Source organism: Eumetopias jubatus, unplaced genomic scaffold, assembly GCF_037043125.1.
Source record: "Eumetopias jubatus isolate StellerSeaLion01/CBP00866 unplaced genomic scaffold, mEumJub1_p1.0 scaffold_2, whole genome shotgun sequence".
Classification (NCBI taxonomy): domain Eukaryota; kingdom Metazoa; phylum Chordata; class Mammalia; order Carnivora; family Otariidae; genus Eumetopias; species Eumetopias jubatus.
In genome coordinates, this window is record NW_028274808.1 from 41,591,139 (window position 1) to 41,612,372 (window position 21,234).

At 38.3% G+C, this 21,234-nt stretch overlaps 1 protein-coding gene across 2 annotated transcripts in view; it reads left to right on the plus strand.

Moving 5' to 3' along the window:
- The first annotated feature begins 2,222 nt into the window (after positions 1 to 2,222).
- Positions 2,223 to 21,234, plus strand: part of LOC148164822 (arylamine N-acetyltransferase 1) — a 40,732-nt gene continuing 21,720 nt past the window's right edge. Inside the window, exon 1 of one of the 2 annotated variants that reach the window (XM_088021412.1) lies at positions 2,223 to 2,273. The gene's annotated coding sequence lies outside the window, so the exon portion shown is untranslated. The remainder of the gene's footprint in view (positions 2,274 to 21,234) is intronic. The other variant, XM_028124082.2, reaches the window with a different exon arrangement.

Genomic DNA, 21,234 nt, shown 5'->3' on the forward strand with positions numbered 1-21,234 from the left:
GCAGCCACTCTGGAAAATAGTATGAAGGTTCCTCAAAAAGTTGAAAATTAAGCTACCATATGATCCAACAATTGCACTACTGGGTATTTACTCCAAAGATACAAATGTAGAGATCCGAAGGGGTACATGCATCCTGATGTTTACAACAGCAATGTCCACAATAGCCAAACTGTGGAAAGAGCCAAGATGTCCTTCCACAGATGAATGGATAAAGAAGAAGTGGTATATATACACAATGGAATATTATGCAGCCATCAAAAGGAATGAGATCTTGCCATTTGCAATGATGTGGATGGAACTGGAGGGTGTTATGCTGAGTGAAATAAGTCAATCAGAGAAAGACATGTATCATATGACCTTACTGATATGAGGAATTCTTTATCTCAGGAAACTGAGTGTTGCTGTAGAGTGGGTGTGGTGGGAGGGATGGGGTGGCTGGGTGATAGACATTGGGGAGGGTATGTGCTATGGTGAGCACTGTGAATTGTGCAAGACTGTTGAATCACACAGATCTGTACCTCTGAAACAAATAATGCAATATATGCTAAGAAAAAAAAAGAAAAAGGAAGAAGATAGCATGAGGGGAAGAATGAAGAGGGGGAAATTGGAGGGGGAGATGAACCATGAGAGACCATGGACTCTGAAAAACAATCTGAGGGTTCTAGAAAGGAGGGGGGTGGGAGGATGGGTTAGCCTGGTGATGGGTATTAAAGAGGGCACATTCTGCATGGAGCACTGGGTGTTATGCACAAACAATGAATCATGGAACACTACATCAAAAACTAATGATGTAATGTGTGGTGATTAACATAACAATAAAAAATTAAACAAAATGAAAACACTAAGCTATCACCCTAGTCATATAAGTTCAGCAGACATTTGGATATTGCTAACATAAAGTGTCAATCAAGATATGAAGAAGATGGGAATTTTCCTACCCAGGAGGACAATAATGATCAGTGAAATTAAGTATAAGTATGTCCTGTCCCCAGACCACTCCGTTCCTAATGTATATCCAAGGAAAGTTCTCATGTCTATCTACAGGGCACATTAGAAGGTACTCATCACAGTGGTGTTTGTAGTAACCAGGAATTAGAGGCAACTCAATTGTCCTTCACAAGTGGGACTGACAAGCTAAATGGTCTTAGGTTGGTTTCCTCTAAAACCAGATCCTGAAATAAGGATTTGCATTCAAGTAGCTTATTTGGGAGATGATTTAAGGAAGCACCAGTGTGGGAGGGGGAAAGTGAGGCAGAGGCAGTGTAAGAATAAATAAAGGGTACATTATGGCAGGTTACTTCTGTGGACAAAGAGAGCTTAATCCCACTGGAAAACCCTGGAAGGCAGTGTTATCTATGCCCCTGAGTAATCTTACCCAAGTGGGTAGAACACAGGGGTATTTATCCTCCAGTTCCCATCAGGCTGGCTGAGTGGTGGTGCCAGGTACATTAAATTACACCCATCTCTGTCCATCTAGCCTGCACAGCACAGGCTAAGAGAAAACGTCCAGGTAGAGTCCCAAGTTCGTGCAGCAGGACACCAGAGGCATGAATTAGTACCAAAGGGAGAGCACAAGGCAACAATTGTGTCATGCAGACAGATTTTAAGAGATAGGGTAGAGGGAAATGCATAAGAAACAGAATTATAGACCAATATCATTAATGTAAATTTAAAACACAAGCAGAAACAAAGCCACATTACATACATCACATTCATACCACATATGTGGACACATTTCAGAAACACTACACAGTGCCTTGAGGTGCAGTGATGAATGGGACTGAAAGATGGGGGATGAAAAAAAGAAATATAGAAACTGAGGGGCCTCACAGAACTTGATGAAGAAAGGGTGTCATAAACTGAGGAGAGTGATTTTAAACATCTATTTTCTGCCTCCTCTAGGTTAATAGATCTGCTTTTTCTGGACCCCATCAAAACTCTCACCTCCCACATTACACATAGGACATCTGGCTTTGGGCTCCATAAAGAGCAGGAACTGTGTCAAACACATCGTACCCCTCACAGCCTGTGACCAGGGCTCATCAGATAATACAGCTCTCTGCTCTTTTTCAATAAATAGACTTGAAGAAGAGGCATACAAGCACAATGTAAGAACCCAAAACTACATTTCCCAGAGATCTCTGGGTGATTTTAACTCAACTCTAGGGGGTGGAGCAGTTTGGAAAGACAGGAAGGGCACTTCTTGTACTGGTGCTGGAAGTGGGAGGACGGCTATCAGCTTGGTTCCTGGTTGTGAGGCCTAGTGGACCTCGGTAAGTGACTTGTTTATGCTTTGAAATTGGGGCTTAATCCTATCTTAAATGTGTATCCAGAGGATTAGATACTGAGCTCTCTTGAATTTCAGGTCCTATGGTGGTTCAGAAAGTTTGATTAACACATACTTTGAATCCTGATGCTGTAACTACTATACAGATATAAGAAACGGGCCCTTGATTCAAACTGCCTGGGTTATAGGGGTTATAGTCACAGCCACATCGAATCCTAGCTGTGAGGACTTGGGCAGGTCACTCTGCATCTCTAAAAGTCAGTTTGTCCATCAGTAAAATGGATGTAATAAGAGAGTTTACTTAAAAGGGTTGTTGTGTGGATTAAAGAAGTGTATAAAAGCTAATGTGTATAATGAATGTTTCAGGGATTTCCCTTTTGGATAATTGAAACAGTGATGTCCACCTCCTCTGTCCCCAACATGCTGTGTCCCAAAGGGCTCAGTTAGCCCTATAGGCAGCAAGTTCATATTTCCTGCTCCTCCAGCATTAACTGGTCAGAAATTCTCTAATAATCCCAAACGTCCAGGGAAGCTAAGTTGCACTGTCTGCAGTGTTTAAGGGAATTCCTGAAGGAAGTTCCATCGTGTTGGAAAGAGGCTTAGTGGGGAGGGTCCCAGGAGCGATAATGACAAGAGTCAACTCCTTCACTGTTGGCACCGAGCAGCGAGGTACAAAATTCCACAGGAGAGAGGAAGCTGCTGAAGCAGACAGCCCCAGGAGCAAGGGGCCTGATGGGCTCTCCACTCTGGACATTGCCTCCAGGCTTTGGCATGATTCCCACAACATGCCTGGTGGCTCTTTTTAAATAAACTGCTCTGTCCCTTCCCCAGGGCCCTCATTTTAGTTTCTCAATCACAAAACAGCTGACCCCACCTCTCTCTCACTCCAAAGGAAATTAAACTGTCGACTATTTAGCTGCATCCTGTCCAGAGACTTATTTTGTTTGCCCTTTATGGGTTTAAAAAGTTCAGATCCAACTTTAAAAATAGGCAGATTTTACCTTCAAGTCTGAATTTCTCCTGAGAAGGGCAAAAGCAAAACAAAACAAAACTCTCAGAACTTCCTGCTTCCTGGGGCTCATTCCAACTGTCTTTAACTGTACCAACTGTTTTTCCTGGATGGGGCTTTTCAGTGACAGTTCAAGGATGGTATGTGGGCATGGCTTGCCTGGCAACTTCTCCTTTTCCATCTGGAACATTACTGTGCTGACCACATGCCCCTGAGAGTGGGCTGGGCTGTAGTGTCCTTGTGGTGGGCCTCAGAGCCAAAGCTGAATGGATAGGATGGGAAAGGAAAGGAAGGGAGAGGAAAAGAAAGAAAAGCACATAGGAAGAAAAGTCATTCAAGAGCACTCCTTAAAATTCTTCTATTCAACTCAGCAATTCTATTCCTAGGTACATATCCCCCAAAATTGAAAGCAGATACTGAAAAATGTACTTGAACACAAGTACATAGCTGCACTATTCACAATAGCTAAAGGTGGAAACAACACAAATGCTCATCAAGGAATGAAGAGACAAACAAAAACAGTATATTCATGCTATGGAATATTACTAATTCATAAAAAGGAATGAAGTGTTTTGTTTAAGCAACAAACTTATTTCTTACAGTTCTGGAGTCTGGGATGTCCACTTCCAAGGTGTACAGTTTACGTGTCTGTTGATGTCCCAGTTCCTTTTGTGCAGAGGGCTGATTTCTTCTTCTGTCTTCCAAGGTAGAGATGAGGGAGAAAGAAAAGTCTCTTGTGTCTCTTATTCTATTTTTTGTGTGTGTGTGTCTCTTCTTCTAAAGGCACTAATCCCATTCATGAGGCTTTCAGTTTCCAAATCTAATTATCTTCCATGACCCCCCTACTTCCTAAGGCCATCATATTGGAGGTAAGGATATCAATACATGAATTTTGGAGGGGTACAAACATTCAGCCCACAACAAAACTATTATAGTTCTTTTCTGTATATTAAACTATTTTTAGTCCTGCCTACAACTCAGTAAAGTAATATTAAACTATCATCCTCATCATTCTAATTTACAGGGGAATAATCTGAGGCACAGAGTGGCCAGAGTTTTTGTCTGAGATTATGTAACTAATAGGGGAAAGAGTGAGAATTCTGTCTCTGGACAGTAATTTTCAACTTTGATTGTACTTTGAATTTACCTGGAGACTTTTTATTTAATTTTTATTATTTTCTTTTTTACTAAAGTAAAATGACATACAATTTTATATTAGTTTCAGGTGTACAACATAGTGATTCAGTATTTATATATACATTGTGAAATGATCACCAAGATAAATCTAGCTGCCATATGTCACCATACAAAATTGTTACATATTATTAACTATATTGCCTGTACTGTACATTGTATTCCCATGTCCTATTTATTTTGAAACTGAAAGTTGGTACCTTTTAATCCCCTTCTATTTAGCCCATTGCCCCATGCCCCTCCTCTCTGACAATCATCAGATTATCTTTGTATCTATGAGTCTATTTCTGTTTTGTTTGTTTTGTTTTTTATATACACATTTAAGTGAAATTATACAGAATTTTCTTTCCTTGTCTGGCTTATTTCACTTAGGGTAATACTCTCTAGGTCCATCCATGTTGTCACAAATGGCAAGATTTTATTTTTTTTCTTTTGGCTTAGTGCTATTCCATTGTAAATATTTACATTTACTTGATCCTTTCTTCTATTAATGGACAGTTAGATTGCTTCTATATCTTGCAGAATAAATAATTCTGCAATTAACTTCAATAATTTTTGAATTAGTGTTTTCATTTTCTTCATATAAATACCCAGAAATGGAATTGCTGAATTGCATGGCAGTTTTATTATTAATTTTTTGAGTAACTACCATACTACCTTCCATAATGGATGTGCCAATTACATTCCCACCAACAGTGATCAAGGGTCTCTATGCTCCACATCCTAACCTATAGTTGCTTTCTTTTTTTTTAAGTAAGCTCTATGCCCAATGGGGCTTGAATTCATGACCCCAAGATCAAGAGTCACATGTTCTACTGACTGAGCTAGCCATGTGCCCCAGCACTTACTATTTCTTGTCTTTTTTGATACTAGGCATTCTGACAGGTGTGAGGTGATATTTCGTTGTGGTTTTGATTTGTATTTCCTTGATGATTAGTGATGTTAAGCATCTTTTCATGTGTCTGTTGGCTATCTTTATGTCTTCTTTGGAAACATGTCTATTCCAGTCCTCTGCCTATTTTTTAACGGGATTGATTTTTCATTTGTTTTTGATGATGAGTTTGTGAGTTCTTTGTATATTTTGTATACTAACCCCTATCAGTAACTGATGTCCAAGAGCTGACTGAATTGCCATAGATTTATGTATATTAATTTTGTATCCTACAACCTTACTGAATTCATTTATTAGTTCTGATAGGGTTTTTTTGGTAGAGTTGGTACAGTTTTCTTTTTTTTTTTATTATGTTAGTCACCATACAGTACATCATTAGTTTTTGATGTAGTGTTCTATGATTCATTGTTTGCATATAACACCCATTGCTCCATGCAGTAAGTGCCCTCCTTAATACCCATCACCGGGCTAACTCATCCCCCTCCCCGCCTCCCCTCTAAAACCCTCAGTTTGTTTCCTGGAGTCCGTAGTCTCTCATGGTTCATCTTCCCCTCTGATTCCCCACCCCCTTCATTTTTCCCTTCCTTCTCCTACTGTCCTCCATGCTATTCCTTATGTTCCACAAATAAGTGAAACCTTATGGTAATTGACTTTCTCTGCTTGACTTATTTCACTTAGCATAATCTCCCCCAGTTCCATCCATGTTGCTGCAAAAGTTGGGTATTCATCCTTTCTGATGGTTGAGTAATATTCCATTGTATATATGGACCACATCTTCTTTATCCATTTGTCTGTTGAAGGGCATCTCAGCTCCTTCCACAGTTTGGCTATTGCGGACATTGCTGCTATGAACATTGGGGTGCATATGGCCCTTCTTTTCACTACATCTGTATCTTTGGGGTAAATACCCAGTAGTGCAATTGCTGGGTCATAGGGTAGCTCTATTTTTAACTTTTTAGAAACCTCCATACTTTTTTCCAAAGTGGCTGTACCAGCTTGCATTCCCACCAACAGTGTAAGAGGGTTCCCCTTTCTCCACAACCTCTCCAACATTTGTTGTTTCTTGCTTTGTCAATCTTTGCCATTCTAACTGGTGTAAGGTGGTATCTCAATGTGGTTTTGATTTGAATTTCCCTGATGGCTAATGAAGAACATTTTTTCATGTGTCTGTTAGCTATATAAATATGTTTTCTGCAAATAGTGACAGTTTTACTTGTTATTTCCACTTAGATTTTTTAAAATTTATTTTTCTTCCCTGGTGCTATGGCTACAACTTCCAATACTATGTTGAATAAAAGTGGCAATAGTGGGCATCCTTGTCTTGTTCCTGATCTTAGAGGAAAAGCTTTCATCTTTTCCCTGTTTAGTCTGATGTTAACTGTTGCTTTGTCATATATGTCTTTTAATATGTTGAGCTACGTTCCTTCTATACCCACATTGTTGAGAGTTTTTATCATAAATAATAGATGAATTTTATCAAATGCTTTTTTCTGCATCTATTCAGATGAAAATATGGTTTTTATCCTTTTTGGTTAGTATGGTGTATTACTGTGATTCATTTGTGAATGCTGAGCAATCCTTGCATCTCTGGAATAAATCCCACTTGATCATGGTGATGATCCTTTTAATGTATCATTGAATTTCATTTGCTAATAGTTTTTGAGGATTTTTGCGTTTGTGTTCATCAGGAATACTGGCCTATAATTTTCCTTTTTTGTGGCGTCTTCCCCTGGTTTTGGGATCAGGGTAATATTGATCTCCTTTAATGGTTTTGGAAGCATTCCTCTTCATTTTTTTGGAATATTTTCACCAGGATAGGTATTAACTCTTTATTGTTTGTTATTTTTTTGTAAGCATTGTCTATAACTGTGGGGAACAGAATCAATAAACAAAGATATTATTAATTTCTCTTGACTAAAATAAAACAGACAAAAAACATTAATCATAATTTAAAAGATCTCATTGTATTTCATAAAAAGAAAGAAAATTAGTAAAAATAAGCTTTCCTAGATAAAACCAACTAAAGATTAATAAAATTATCTTCAAGAGAAATAGTTTTGTGTACATGTTTACTCACAGGAAATTTAGAGTCTCACCTCCAGTCCTACATCAAAACGAATTTCTTTTTTTTTAGCATTAATTTTTTTGTTAAGTTCAATTAGCCAACATACAGTTCATCATAATTTTTTGATGTAATGTTCAGTGCTTCATTAGTTGCACATAACACTCAGTGCTCATCATATCATGTGCCCTCTTTAATAGCCATCACCTGGTTACCCCATCCACCCACCACCCTCCCTTCTGCAACCCTCTTCTTTAAATATTTGGTAGAATTTATCTTTGAAGCCATCTGGTCCTGGGCTTTTGTCTGTTTGGAGGTTGTTTTTTTTTATTGATTCAATTTCATCGATAGTAATCTGTCTATTCAGGTTGCCCATTTAATCCTGACTCAGTCCTGGAAGAGAGTATATTTCTAGGAATTTATCCATTTCTTCTAGCTTGTCCCATTGGTTGGCAAGAAATTGTTCAAAATAGTCTTTTATTATCTTTTGTATTTCTGTATGATCAGTTGTAACTTCTCTCCCATTTCTGATTTTACTTATTTGGGCACTCTTTTTTTTCTTGATAAGTCTGGCAAAAGGTTTGTCAATTTTGTTTATCTTTTCAACAAACCAACTCTTAGTTTCACTGATTTTTTTTATTGGTTTTTTAGTCTCTATTTTATTTATTTTCACTCTAATCTTTATTTCCTTCTTTCTATTAACTTTGAGCTTTGTTTGTTCTTTTTCTTGTTCCTTCAGATATAAGATTGAATGTTTATTTGAGATTTTTTTTTCAATCTTGAGATAGGCCTGTATTGCTGTAAACTTACCTATTAGAACTGTTTTTGCTGCATCTCAGAGGTTTTGAAACATTTTGTTTCCATTTTCATTTGTCTTGAGTTTTAATATGATTTCCTCTGATTTTTTTTTGTTGACCCACATTGTTTAGCCTCACATGTTTGTGCTTTTTCCAGTTTTCTTCTTGTAATTGATTTCAGGTTTCAAACTGTTGTGTTCAGAAAAGATGGTTGATATGATTTCAGTCTTCTTAAATTTACTGAGTTATTTGCAGCCTAAAATGTGATCTATCTTTGTGAATGTTCCATGTACATTTGAAAAATACATATTCTGCTGTTTTTGGTGGAATATTCTATCTATATAAGTCCTCTGGCTAATATGTAATTTAAGGCCAACATTTCCTTATTGATTTTCTCTCTGGATGATTGATTCATTGATGTAAGTGGAGTGTTAAAAATCTCCTATTATTATTGTATTACTGTCAGTTCCTCACTTTACATGTGTCAGTATTGCTTTATGTATTTAAGTGCTCCTATGTCCAGTGCATAGATATTCGTGTTATATCCTCTCATTGTATTGATCTCTTTATCATTATGTAATGCCCTTTTTTGGTCTCAATACAATCTTTGTTTTAAGATCTGTTTTGTCTGATATAAGTATTGCTAGCCCATTTTTTTGTTTCCATTTACATGTAATATCTTTTCATGTCTCATTATTATAGACTTTGTGTTTTTTAAAAGATTTATTTATTCACTTTAGAGAGAGAGAGGAGAGCAGGGGGGAGGGACAAAGGGAGAGGGAGGAAAAGTCTTAAGCAGATTCCATGCTGAGCGAGGAGCCAGATGTGGGGCTCAATCTCACCGCCCAGAGATCATGACATAAACTGAAACCAAGTCAGATGCTTAACCAACTGTGCCACCAAGGTGCCCCACAGTCTGTGTGTGTGTGTGTGTGTTTTCTTTCTAAGAATTTATTCCTTTTTTTATTATATTCAGTTAGCCAACATGTAGTACATCATTAGTTTTTGATGTAGTGTTCAATGATTTATTAGTTGTATATAACACCCAGTGTTCATCACAACATGTACCCTCCTTAATACCCATCACCTGGCTACCCCATCCCCCACCCTCCTCCCCTCTGAAACCCTCAATTGGTTTCCTGGAGTCCATAGTCTCTCATGGTTTGCCTCCCTCTCTGATTTCTTCCCATTCAGTTTTCCCTCCCTTCCCCTATGGTCCTCTGCCTTATTCCTTGTATTCCACATATGAGTGAAACCATATAATTATCTTTCTCTGATTGACTTATTTCACTTAGCATAATCCCCTCCAGTTCCATCCATGTTGATGCAAATGGTGGGTATTCATCCTTTTTGATGGCTGAGTAATATTCCATTGTATATATGTACCAACTCTTCTTTAAGCATTCATCTGTTGAAGGGCATTTCAGTTCCTTCCAATTTGGCTATGGTGGACATTGCTGCTATGAACATTGGGGCGCATGTGCCCCTTCTTTTTACTACATCTGTATCTTTGGGGTAAATACCTAGTAGTGCAATTGCTGGGTCGTAGGGTAGCTCTATTTTTAACCTCTTGAGGAAACTCCATACTGTTTTCCAGAGTGGTTCTCCAGCTTGCATTCCCACCAACAGTGTAAGAGGGTGCCCCTTTCTCCACATCCTCACCAACATTTGTTGTTTCCTGCCTTGTTAGTTTTTTGCCATTCTAACTGGTGTAAGGTAGTATCTCAATGTGGTTTTGATTTGAATTTCCCTGATGGCTAGTGATGTTGACCATTTTTTCATGTGTGTGTTAGCCATTTGTATGTCTTCTTTGGAGAAATGTCTGTTCATGTCTTCTGCCTATTTCTTGATTGGATTATTTGTTTTTGGGGTGTTGCATTTGAGAAGTTCTTTATAGATCTTGGATACCAGCCCTTTATCTGTTATGTCATTTGCATATCTTCTCCTATTCCATAGGTTACCTTTTAGTTTTGTTGATTGTTTCTTTTGCTGTGCAGAAGCTTTTTATCTAGATGAAATCCCAATAGTTCATGTTTCCTTTTGTTTCCCTTGCCTTTGGAGACCTGTCTAGCAAGAAGTTGCTGTGGCAAAGGTCAAAGAGGTTGCTCCCTGTGTTCTCCTCTAAGTTTTGATGGTTTTCTGTCTCACATTTAGGTCTTTTATCCATTTTGAGTTTATTTTTGTACATGGTATAAGAAAGTGGTCCAGTTTTATTTTGTGCATGTGGCGTTCCAATTTTCCCAACACCATTTGTTGAAGAGACTGCGTTTTTTTCCATTGGATATTTTTTCTTACTTTGTCGAAGATTAGATGCCCATAGAGTTGAAGGTCCATTTCTGGGTTCTCTGTTCTGTCCCATTGATCTATGTGTCTGCTTTTGTGCCAGTACCATACTGTCTTGATGATTACAGCTTTGTAATATAGCTTGAAGTCCAGCATTGTGATTTCAGCAGCTTTGGTTTTCTTTTTCAACATTCCTTTGGCTATTTAGGGTCTTTGCTGCTTCCATAAATATTTTAGGATTGTTTGTCCCACCTCTATGAAAAATGTTGTTAGTATTTTGATAGGGATGACATTGAATGTGTAGATTGCTTTGGGTAGCATAGATATTTTAACTATATTTGTTCCTCTAATCCATGAGCATGGAATATTTTTCCATTTCTTTCTGTCTTCCTTAATTTCCTTCGTAAGTGTCACATAGTTTTTAGAATACAGATATTTTTACCTCTTTGGCTAGGTATATTCTCAGATATCTTACGGTTTTTGGAGCAATTGTAAATAGGTTCAATTCCTTGAATTCTCTTTCTTCTACCTCATTTGTAGTGAACAGAAATACTACTGACTTGTGTGCATTGATTTTATATCCTCTAACTTTGCTGAATTCCTTTATCAGTTCTAGCAATTTTTTGGTGCTTTTTTAGGGGGGCGGTTTCTACATATGTACAAATGTAACAAGAGTAAAAGTTTGACTTCTTCTTTGCCAATTTGGATTCCTTTTATTTCTTTTTGTTTGATTGCTGAGGCTAGGACTTCTAGTACTATCTTGAACAATGGTGGTGACCTGGACATGTTCCTGACGTTAGGGGAAACCTGTCAGTTTTTTTCTGATGAGGATAATATTCACTGTGGGTTTTTGTATATGGCTTTTATGTTATTGAGGTCTGTTCCTGCTATCCCTACATGGTGGAGAGTTTTTTTGTTGTTCTTTTTTTTTAATTTTTTTATTGTTATGTTAATCACCATACATTACATCATTAGTTTTTGATGTAGTGTTCCATGATTCATTGTTTGTGCATAACACCCAGTGTTCCACGCAGAATGTGCCCTCTTTAATACCCATCACCAGGTTAACCCATCCCCCACCCCCTCCCCTCTAGAATACCTCAGTTTGTTATTCAGAGTCCATCATCGCTCATGGTTCATCTCCCCCTCCGATTTCCCCCCCTTCATTCTTCCCCTCCTGCTATCTTCTTCTTCTTTTTCTTTTCTCTTAACATATGTTGCATGATTTGTTTCAGAAGTACAGATCTGTGATTCAACAGTCTTTCACAATTCACAGCGCTCATGGTGGAGAGTTTTAATCAAAATTACTTCTGTCAGGTACTTTTTCTGCATCTATTGAGAGGACCGTATAGTTCTTGTCCTTTCTTTTACTAATGTGGTGTATCACACTGATTGATTTGCAGATGTTGAACCACCCTTGCCCCATGACCAAGTGGGATTTATTTTTGGTTGTGGTGAATAATCATTTTAATGTACTGTTGGATCCTATTAGCTAGTATCCAGGTGAGAATTTTTGCATTTGTATTCGTCCGGGATATTGGTCAATAATTTTCCTTTTTAGTGGGGTCTTTGTCTGGTATTGAGATCAAGGTAGTGCTGGCCATATTGAGTTTGGAAGTGTTCCTTCCTTACTGCTTTTTGAAACAGTTTCAGAAGAGTAAGTATTAATTCTTCTTTAAATGTTTGGGAGAATTCCCCTGGGAAGCCATCTGGTGCTGGACTCTTGTTTGTTGGGAGATTTTTGATTACTGCTTCAATTTCTTCGCAGGTTATGGGTCTTTCAGCATTTCTATTTCCTCTGGTTTCAGTTTTGGTAGTTTATGGATTTCTAGGAAGGCATCCAGTTCTTTCAATTGTCTTAATTTGCTGGCATATATTTGCTCATAATATACTTATAATGGTTTGTATTTCTGTGGTGTTGGTTCTGATAGCTTCTCTTTCATTCATGATTTTATTTATTTGGGTCCTTTCTCTTTTCTTTTGATAAGTCTGTGTAGGGGTTTATTGATTTTATTAACTGTTTCAAAGAATCAGCTTCTACTTTTGTTGATCTAGGTTACTGTTTTTTTTATTTCTATATCATTAATTTCTGCTCTAATCTTTATTATTTCTCTTCTCCTGCTGGGTTTAGGCTTTATTTGCTGTTCTTTTTACAGATCCTTTAAGGAGCCTATGGTTAGGCTGTATATTTGAGAATTTTCTTATTTCTTGAGAAAGGCTTGTATTGCTATATACTTCCCTCTTAGGGTCGCCTTTGTTGAAACCCAAAGGTTCTGAGCTGTTGTGTTTTCATTTTCATTTGCTTCCATGAATTTTTAAAATTCTTCTTTAATTTCCTGGTTAACCCATTCATTCTTTAGTAGGATGCTCTTTAACCTCCATGTATTTGTGGCCCTTCCAATTTTTTTCTTGTGGTTGACCTTAAGTTTCATAGAGTTGTGGTCTAAAAATATGCATGGTGTGATCTCCATCTTTTTGTATTTGTTGAGGTCTGATTTGTGACCCAGTATGTGATCTATTCTGGAGAATGTTCCATGTGCACTTCAAAAGAATGTATATTCAGCTTCTTGAGGATCAAATGTTCTGAATATATCAGTTAAGTCCATCTGGTCCAGTGTGTCATTCAAAACTTTTGTTTCCTTGTTGATTTTCTGCTTAGATGATCTGTCCATTGCTGTGAGTGTGGTGTTAAAGCCCCCTACTATTAATGCATTATTATCAATGTGTTTCTTTAATTTTGTTATTAATTGATTTATATGTTTGGGTGCTCCCATGTTAGGGGAATAAATATTTACAATTTTATCTTCTTGTTGGATTGGCCCTTTTATTATGATGTCCTTCTTCATCTCTTATTACAGTCTTTGGTTTAAAATCTAGTTTGTCTGATATAAGGATTGCTACTCTCCCTTTCTTTTATGTCCATTACCATGATAGATGGCTCTCCAACCCCTCAATTTCAATCTGGAGGTGTGTTTGGGTCTAAAATGAGTGTCTTATAGACAACATATCAATGGGTCTTGTTTTTTATTCAATCTGATACCCTCTGTCTTTTGATTGGAGCATTTAGTCCATTTACATTCAGAGTAGTTATTGAAAAATGTGAATTGAGTGCCATTGTATTACCTGTAAAGTTGCTGTTCCTGTAGATTGCATTTGTTCCTTTCTGGTTTTGTAACTTTTGGGCTCTCTCTTCACTCGAAGGATCCCCTCTAATATTTCCTGCAGGGCTGTTTTAATGTTCACAAATTCCTCTATTTTTTGTTTGTCCTGGAAACTATCCCCTCTTCTCTTCTGAATGACAGCCTTGCTGGGTAAAGTGTTCCTGGCTCCATATTTTTCCCATTTAGCACATTGAATATATCATGCCAGTCCTTTCTGGCCTGCCAGTTCTCTGTGGACAGATGTGCTGCCAGCCTTATGTTTAATAATGCCCTTGTAGTTTAAGGACCTCTTGTCCCAAACTGCTTTCAGGAGTTTTTCTTTATCTTTGTAATTTGCACCCTTCATTCACTATTATATTTCGAGGTTTGAGATATTTTTGTTGATTTTGTAGAGAGTTCTCTGTGCCTCCTGGATTTTTTTTTAATTTAAATTAAATTAGCCAATGTATCATTAGTTTTTGATATAATGTTCAATGATTCATTACTTCCATATAATACCCATTGCTAGTCACATCACTTGGTAATGGGCAATAAGGGAGGGCTCACGATGACTCCTGGATTTATATGCCTGTTTCCTTCCCCAGTTTATGGAAGTTCTCAGCTATAATTTGTTCAAATAAACCTTCTATTCCTCTCTTCCTCTCATCATCTTCTGAGACCCTTATTACTTGAACATTATTTTGCTTTATGGAATCACTGAGTTCTATAAGTTTCCCTTAGTTATTCAGTATTTGTCTTTCTCACTTATCAGCTTCCTTATCTTCCATTATTTATCTTCTGACTGACTGACTCTTCTGTCTTGTTTATCCTTGTTTTAGAGCCTCCATTTGGAACCTCATTGTGGTAATAGCATTTTTAAATTTTGCCTAAATAGATTTTAGTTCTTTTGTTTTTACAATAAGGGATGCTCTAGTGTCTTCTATGCTTTTTTCAAACCCAACTATTATCTTTATAAACATTGTTTTAATTTCTAGTACAGACATCTTACTTATATCTGTATTGATTAAATCCCTGTCAGTGAGTACTACCACTTGGTCTTTCTTTGGAATGAATTTCTCCATCTCTTCATTTTGTCCAGAAAATAGTAGAGGAGAAAAAGAAAAAACAAGAATAACCACAATAATAACAAAAATAAAAACAAACCAGAAAAGAAATGAAAAAACAAACAAGAAAATAACAAAAAAGAAACAAAACAAAACAGAAAACTAGAATCTGTGTCTTTTCGTCTGCTTGTTTAAAGAAATTGAATCCCAAAATAAGAAAGGAAAACTTAAATATATATAACAATTAAAAAAATAAAATGAGGGAGGGGTGGAGCAAGATGGCGGAGGAGTAGGAGACCTGGATTTTGTCTGGTCTCAGGAATTCAGCTGGATAGGGATCAAACCATTCTGAACACCTACAAATTCAACAGGAGATCAAAGAGAAGAATAGCAACAACTCTCTGAACAGAAAAGTGACCACTTACTGGAAGGTAGGACGTGCGGAGAAATGAATCCGAGGCGATATTTGGGAGGATAGATGGCAGGGGAGGGGGCCTCCGTGGGCTGCTTCTGGCAAGTGATAGAGCCATGGAGCACAAAACCAGAACTTTTAGAAGTCGGCTTCACTGAGGGACGTCGCACCAGTGGCTAAGCTTGGGGTGGAACCCTTGCGGGACAGTGTGGTCTCAGGACCCTCGGGGTCACAGGAAGACCGGGGGTGCCTGAGTGCAGCAGAGCACCCAGGTATCGGAGTGGGGAAGCCTGCTGCAGAGAAGGAGCCAAGGTGCGGGCTCTCAGCTTGGGGTGGCCATAAACTGTGATCCGCGGACCAGTCAGGCCACTGCTCCTCCAGCAGGGACCCAACAAGCAGCAGAGCTGGGGAGACTCCCCTTCCTCCCCTGAGAGGAGTGGCGCGGGAGCGCACCGCAGGGATCTGCTGGGTTTGGAGACTCCACACAGGGTCGGGTGCCAGAGATAGAAACACTCGGTCACAGGCTGGATGAACACTGAGTGTGGCCGGAGACCGGGGAGACGGGAGTGACTGCTTTTCTCTGGGGGCGCACTGAGGAGCGGGGCCTCGAGTTCTCAGCTCCTCCAGGTGGGGAATGGGAGGCCACCATTTTCACTCTGGTCCTCCAAAGCTGTACCGAGAGCTTGCAGGGAACAAAAGCTCCTGAGAGCAAACCTGAGCAGATTGCTTAGCCCCGGCGGACAAGGGCGAGGCAATTCCGCCCCCGGCAAAGACATGTAGGAACCATGGCAACAGGCCCCTCCCCCAGAAAATCAGCATGAACAGCCAGCAAGCCAAGACCAAGTTTACCAATCAAGGAGAACGGGAGAACTCCAGCGGTAGGGGAATACTGCACATAGAATTCATGGCTTTTTTACCATGATTCATTAGTTTTTCAAAGTTAATCTTTTTTAACTGTTTTTTTTTGAATTTTTCTTTTTCCTTTTTTCAACCAACACCTTATCCCTTTGTTAAAAACTTTTTTTTATTTTTCATTTTTAGAGTCATATTTTATCCCTTCATAGTAGTTACCCTTATTTCTGGCATATACATATATATGTTGTTCTCTCTTTAAAATTCTGAGATACAGTTTCTTCTAACAGATCAAAATATACCCTAAATCACTAGTGTATGGCTTTGTTCTAGTCTCTTACCTGATCACATTCTCTCCCTTTTTTTTTAATCTTCTTCTTTCTTTTTTCAAACAACCTCTTATCTTATCAATTCCTTTTATAAAATCTTTTATAATTTTCATCTTTATAGTCATCTTCCATCCCTTCATTGTATCAACCCTTATTTTATACATATATAAGTCTTTTTTACTTTAAAATTTTAGGAGGCACTTTCTTCTAACAGACCAAAATACGCCCAAAACGTAGTGTGTGGTGCTGATCTATGCACTAGCCTGATCATATTTGATCATATTCTGTTTTTTTGTTTTGTTTCGTTTTGTTCTGTTTTTATCTTTACCTTTTTCCTTTGTTCTCTTTCTTTCCCTTCCTTTTCCCCTGGATTCAGGTCTTTTCTGATTTGTATAGAGTATATTTGCTGGGGATGTTGTTAACCTGTTAGCATTTTGTTCTCTCATTCATCTGTTCTCCTCTGGACAAAATGACGAGACGAAAAAAAATCACCTCAGCAAAAAGAACAAGAGGTAGTACCATCTGCCAGGGACCTATTCAATACGGACATTAGTACAATGTCAGACCTAGAGTTCAGAATCATGACTTTAAAGATACTAGCTTGGCTTGAAAAAAGCGTGGAAGTTATTAGAGAAACCCTTTCTGGAGAAATAAAAGAACTATAATCTAACCAGGTCGAAATCAAAGGGGCTCTTAATGAGGTGCAATAAAAAATGGGGGCACTAACTGCTAGGATAAATGAGGCAGAAGAGAGAATCAGCGATATAGAAGACCAAATGATGGAAAATAAAGAGGCTGAGAAAAAGAGAGATAAACTACTACAGGATCCTGAGGGCAGAATTCGAGAGATAAGTGATACGATAAGATGAAACAACATTAGAATAATTGGGATCCCAAAAGAAGAAGAAAGAGAGAGAGGGGCAGAAGGTATATTGGAGCAAATAATAGCAGAGGACTTCCCTAATGTGAGGAAGGAAACAGACATCCAAATCCAGGAGGCACAGAGAACCCCTCTCAAAATCAATAAAAATAGGTCAACACCCCGACATCTAATAGTAAAACTTATGAGTCTCAGAGACAAAGAGAAAATCCTGAAAGCAGCTCGGGAGAAGAGATATGTAACCTATAACGGTAGAAACATTAGATTGGCAAAAGACCTATCCACAGAGACCTGGAAGGCCAGAAAGGACTGGCATGATATCTTCAGAGCACTAAATGAGAAAAATATGCAGCCAAGAATACTATATCCAGCTAGGCTGTCGCTGAAAATAGAAGGAGAGATAAAAAGCTTCCAGGACAAACAAAAACTAAAGGAATTTGTAAACACGAAACCAGCCCTACAAGAAATATTAAAAGGGGTCCTCTAAGCAAAGAGAGAGCCTAAAAGCAGCATAGATCAGAAAGGAACACAGACAATATACAATAACAGTCACCTTACAGGCAATACAGTGGCACTAAATTCATATCTTACAATAGTTACCCTGAATGTAAATGGGCTAAATCCCCCAATCAAAAGACACAGGCTATCAGATTGGGTTAAAAAACAAGACCGATCAATATGCTCTCTGCACAAAACTCATTTTAGACCCAAAGACACCCCCACATTGAAAGTGAGAGGGTGGAAAACCATTTACCACGCTAATGGACACCAAAAGAAAGCTGGGGTGGCAATCCTTATATCAGACAAATTAGATTTTAAAACAAAGACTGTAATACGAGATGAAGAAGGACACTATATCCTACTTAAAGGGTCTATCCAACAAGAAGATCTAACAATTGTAAATATCTTTGCCCCTAATATGGGAGCAACTAATTATATAAGGCAATTAATAACAAAAGCAAAGAAACACATCGACAACAATACAATAATAGTGGGGGACTTTAACACCCCCCTGACTAAAATGGATAGATCATCTAAGCAAAAGATCAACAAGGAAATAAAGAGTTTAAATGAAACACTGGACCAAATGGACTTCACAGACATATTCAGAACATTCCATCCCAAAGCAACAGAATACACATTCTTCTCTAGTGCCCATGGAACATTCTCCAGAATTGATCACATCCTAGGTCACAAATCAGGTCTCAACCGGTACCAAAAGATTGGGATTATTCCCTGCACATTTTCAGACCACAATGCTTTGAAACTAGAACTCAATCACCAGAGGAAAGTCAGAAAGAACTCAAATACATGGAGGCTAAAGAGCATCCTACTAAAGAATGAATGGATCGACCAGGAAATTAAAGAAGAATTAAAAAAATTCATGGAAACCAATGAAAATGAAAACATAGCTGTTCAAAATCTTTGGGATACAGCAAAGGCAGTCCTGAGAGGAAAGTATATAGCAATACAAGCCTTTCTCAAGAAACAAGAAGGGTCTCAAATACACAACCTAACCCTACACCTAAAGGAGCTGGAGAAAAAACAGCAAATAAAGCCTAAACCCGGCAGGAGAAGAGAAATAATAAAGATCAGAGCAGAAATCAATGAACTAGAAACCAAAAGAACAGTAGAACAGATCAACGAAACTAGGCGCTGGTTCTTTGAAAGAATTAACAAGATTGATAAACCCCTGGCCAGACTGATCAAAAAGAAAAGAGACATGACCCAAATCAACAGAATCATGAATGAAAGAGGAGAGATCACAACCAACACCAAAGAAATACAAAAAATTACAAGAACATATTATGAGCAACTCTATGCCAGCAAATTAGATAACCTGGAAGAAATGGGTGCATTCCTAGAGATGTATCAACTACCAAAACTGAACCAGGAAGAAATAGAAAGCCTGAAGAGACCTATAACCACTAAGGAAATTGAAGTAGTCATCAAAAATCTCCCAATAAACAAAAGCTCAGGGCCAGATGGCTTCCCAGGGGATTTGTACCAAACATTTAAAGAAGAATTAATACCTATTCTCCTGAAACTGTTCCAAAAAATAGAAATGGAAGGAAAACTTCCAAACTCATTTTATGAGGCCACCATTACCTAGATACCAAACCAGACAAAGACTCCATCAAAAAGGAGAATTACAGACCAATATCCTTGATGAACATGGATACAAAAAATTCTTTCTTGATCAAAACTCTTCAGAGTATAGGGATAGAGGGTACATACCTCAATATCATAAAAGCCATCTATGAAAAACCTACAGCGAATATCATTCTCAATGGGGAAAAGCTCGGCTTTTCCCCTACGGTCAGGAATGCGGCAGGGATGTCCACTCTCACCACTGCTATTCAACATAGTATTAGAAGTCCCAGCCACAGCAATCAGACAACAAAAAGAAATCAAAGGCATCCAAATCGGCAAAGAGGAAGTCAAACTCTCACTCTTTGCAAATGATATGATACTGTATGTGGAAAACCCAAAAGACTCCACCCCAAAACTGCTAGAACTCATACAGGAATTCAGTAAAGTAGCAGGATATAAAATCAATGCACAGAAATCAGTGGCATTCCTATACACCAACAACAAGACAGAAGAGAGACAAATCAAGGAGTCGATCCCATTTACAATTGCACCCAAAACCATAAGATACCTAGGAATACATTTAACCAAAGAGGCAAAGGATCTGTACTCAGAAAACTATAAAATACTCATGAAAGAAATTGAAGAAGACACAGAAAATGGAAAAACATTCCATGCTCATGGATTGGAAGAACAAATATTGTGAAGATGCCAATGCTACCTAGAGCAATCTACATATTCAATGCAATCCCCATCAAAATACCATCCACTTTTTTCAAAGAAATGAAACAAGTAATCCTAAAATTTGTATGGAACCAGAAAAGACCCCGAATAGCCAGAGGAATTTTGAAAAAGAAAAGCAAAGCTGGCAGCATCACAATTCTGGACTTCCAGCTCTATTACAAAACTGTCATCATCAAGACAGTATGGTACTGGCACAAAAACAGACACATCGATCAATGGAACTGAATAGAGAGCCCAGAAATGGACCCTCAAGTCTATGGTCAACTCATCTTTGACAAAGCAGGAAAGAATGTCCAATGGCAAAAAGACAGTCTCTTCAACAAATGGTGTTGGGAAAATTGGACAGTCACATGCAGAAGAATGAAACTGGACCATTTCCTTGCACCACACACAAAAATAGACTCAAAATGGTTGAAAGACCTCAATGTGAGACAGGAGTCCATCAAAATCCTAAAGGAGAACACAGGCAGCAACCTCTTCGACCTCAGCCACAGCAACTTCTTCCTAGAAACATTGCCAAAGGCAAGGGAAGCAAGGGCAAAAATGAACTATTGGGATTTCACCAAGATAAAAAGCTTTTGCACAGCAAAAGAAACAGTCCACAAAACCAAAAGACAACTAACATTACCAGTGGGACAAAGTATTTGCAAATGACATATCAGATAAAGGGCTAGTATCCAAAATCTGTAAAGAACTTATCAAACTCAACACCCAAAGAACAAATAATCCAATCAGGAAATGGGCAGAAGACATGAACAGACATTTTTCCAAAGAAGACATCCAAATGTCCAACGGACACATGAAAAAGTGCTCAACATCGCTCGGCATCAGGGAAATCCAAATCAAAACCTCAATGAGATACCACCTCACACCAGTCAGAATGGCTAAAACTAACAAGTCAGGAAACGATAGATGTTGGCGGGGATGTGGAGAAAGGGGAACACTCCCACCCTGTTGGTGGGAATGCAAGCTGGTGCAACCACTCTGGAAAACAGTATGGAGGTTCCTCAAACAGTTGAAAATAGAGCTACCATATGATCCAGCAATCGCACTACTGAGTATTTACCCCAAAGATACAAATGTAGAGATCCGAAGGGGTACGTGTATCCCAATGTTTATAGCAGCAATGTCCACAATAGCCAAACTGGAAAGAGCCAAGATGTCCATCAACAGATGAATAGATAAAGAAGATTTGGTA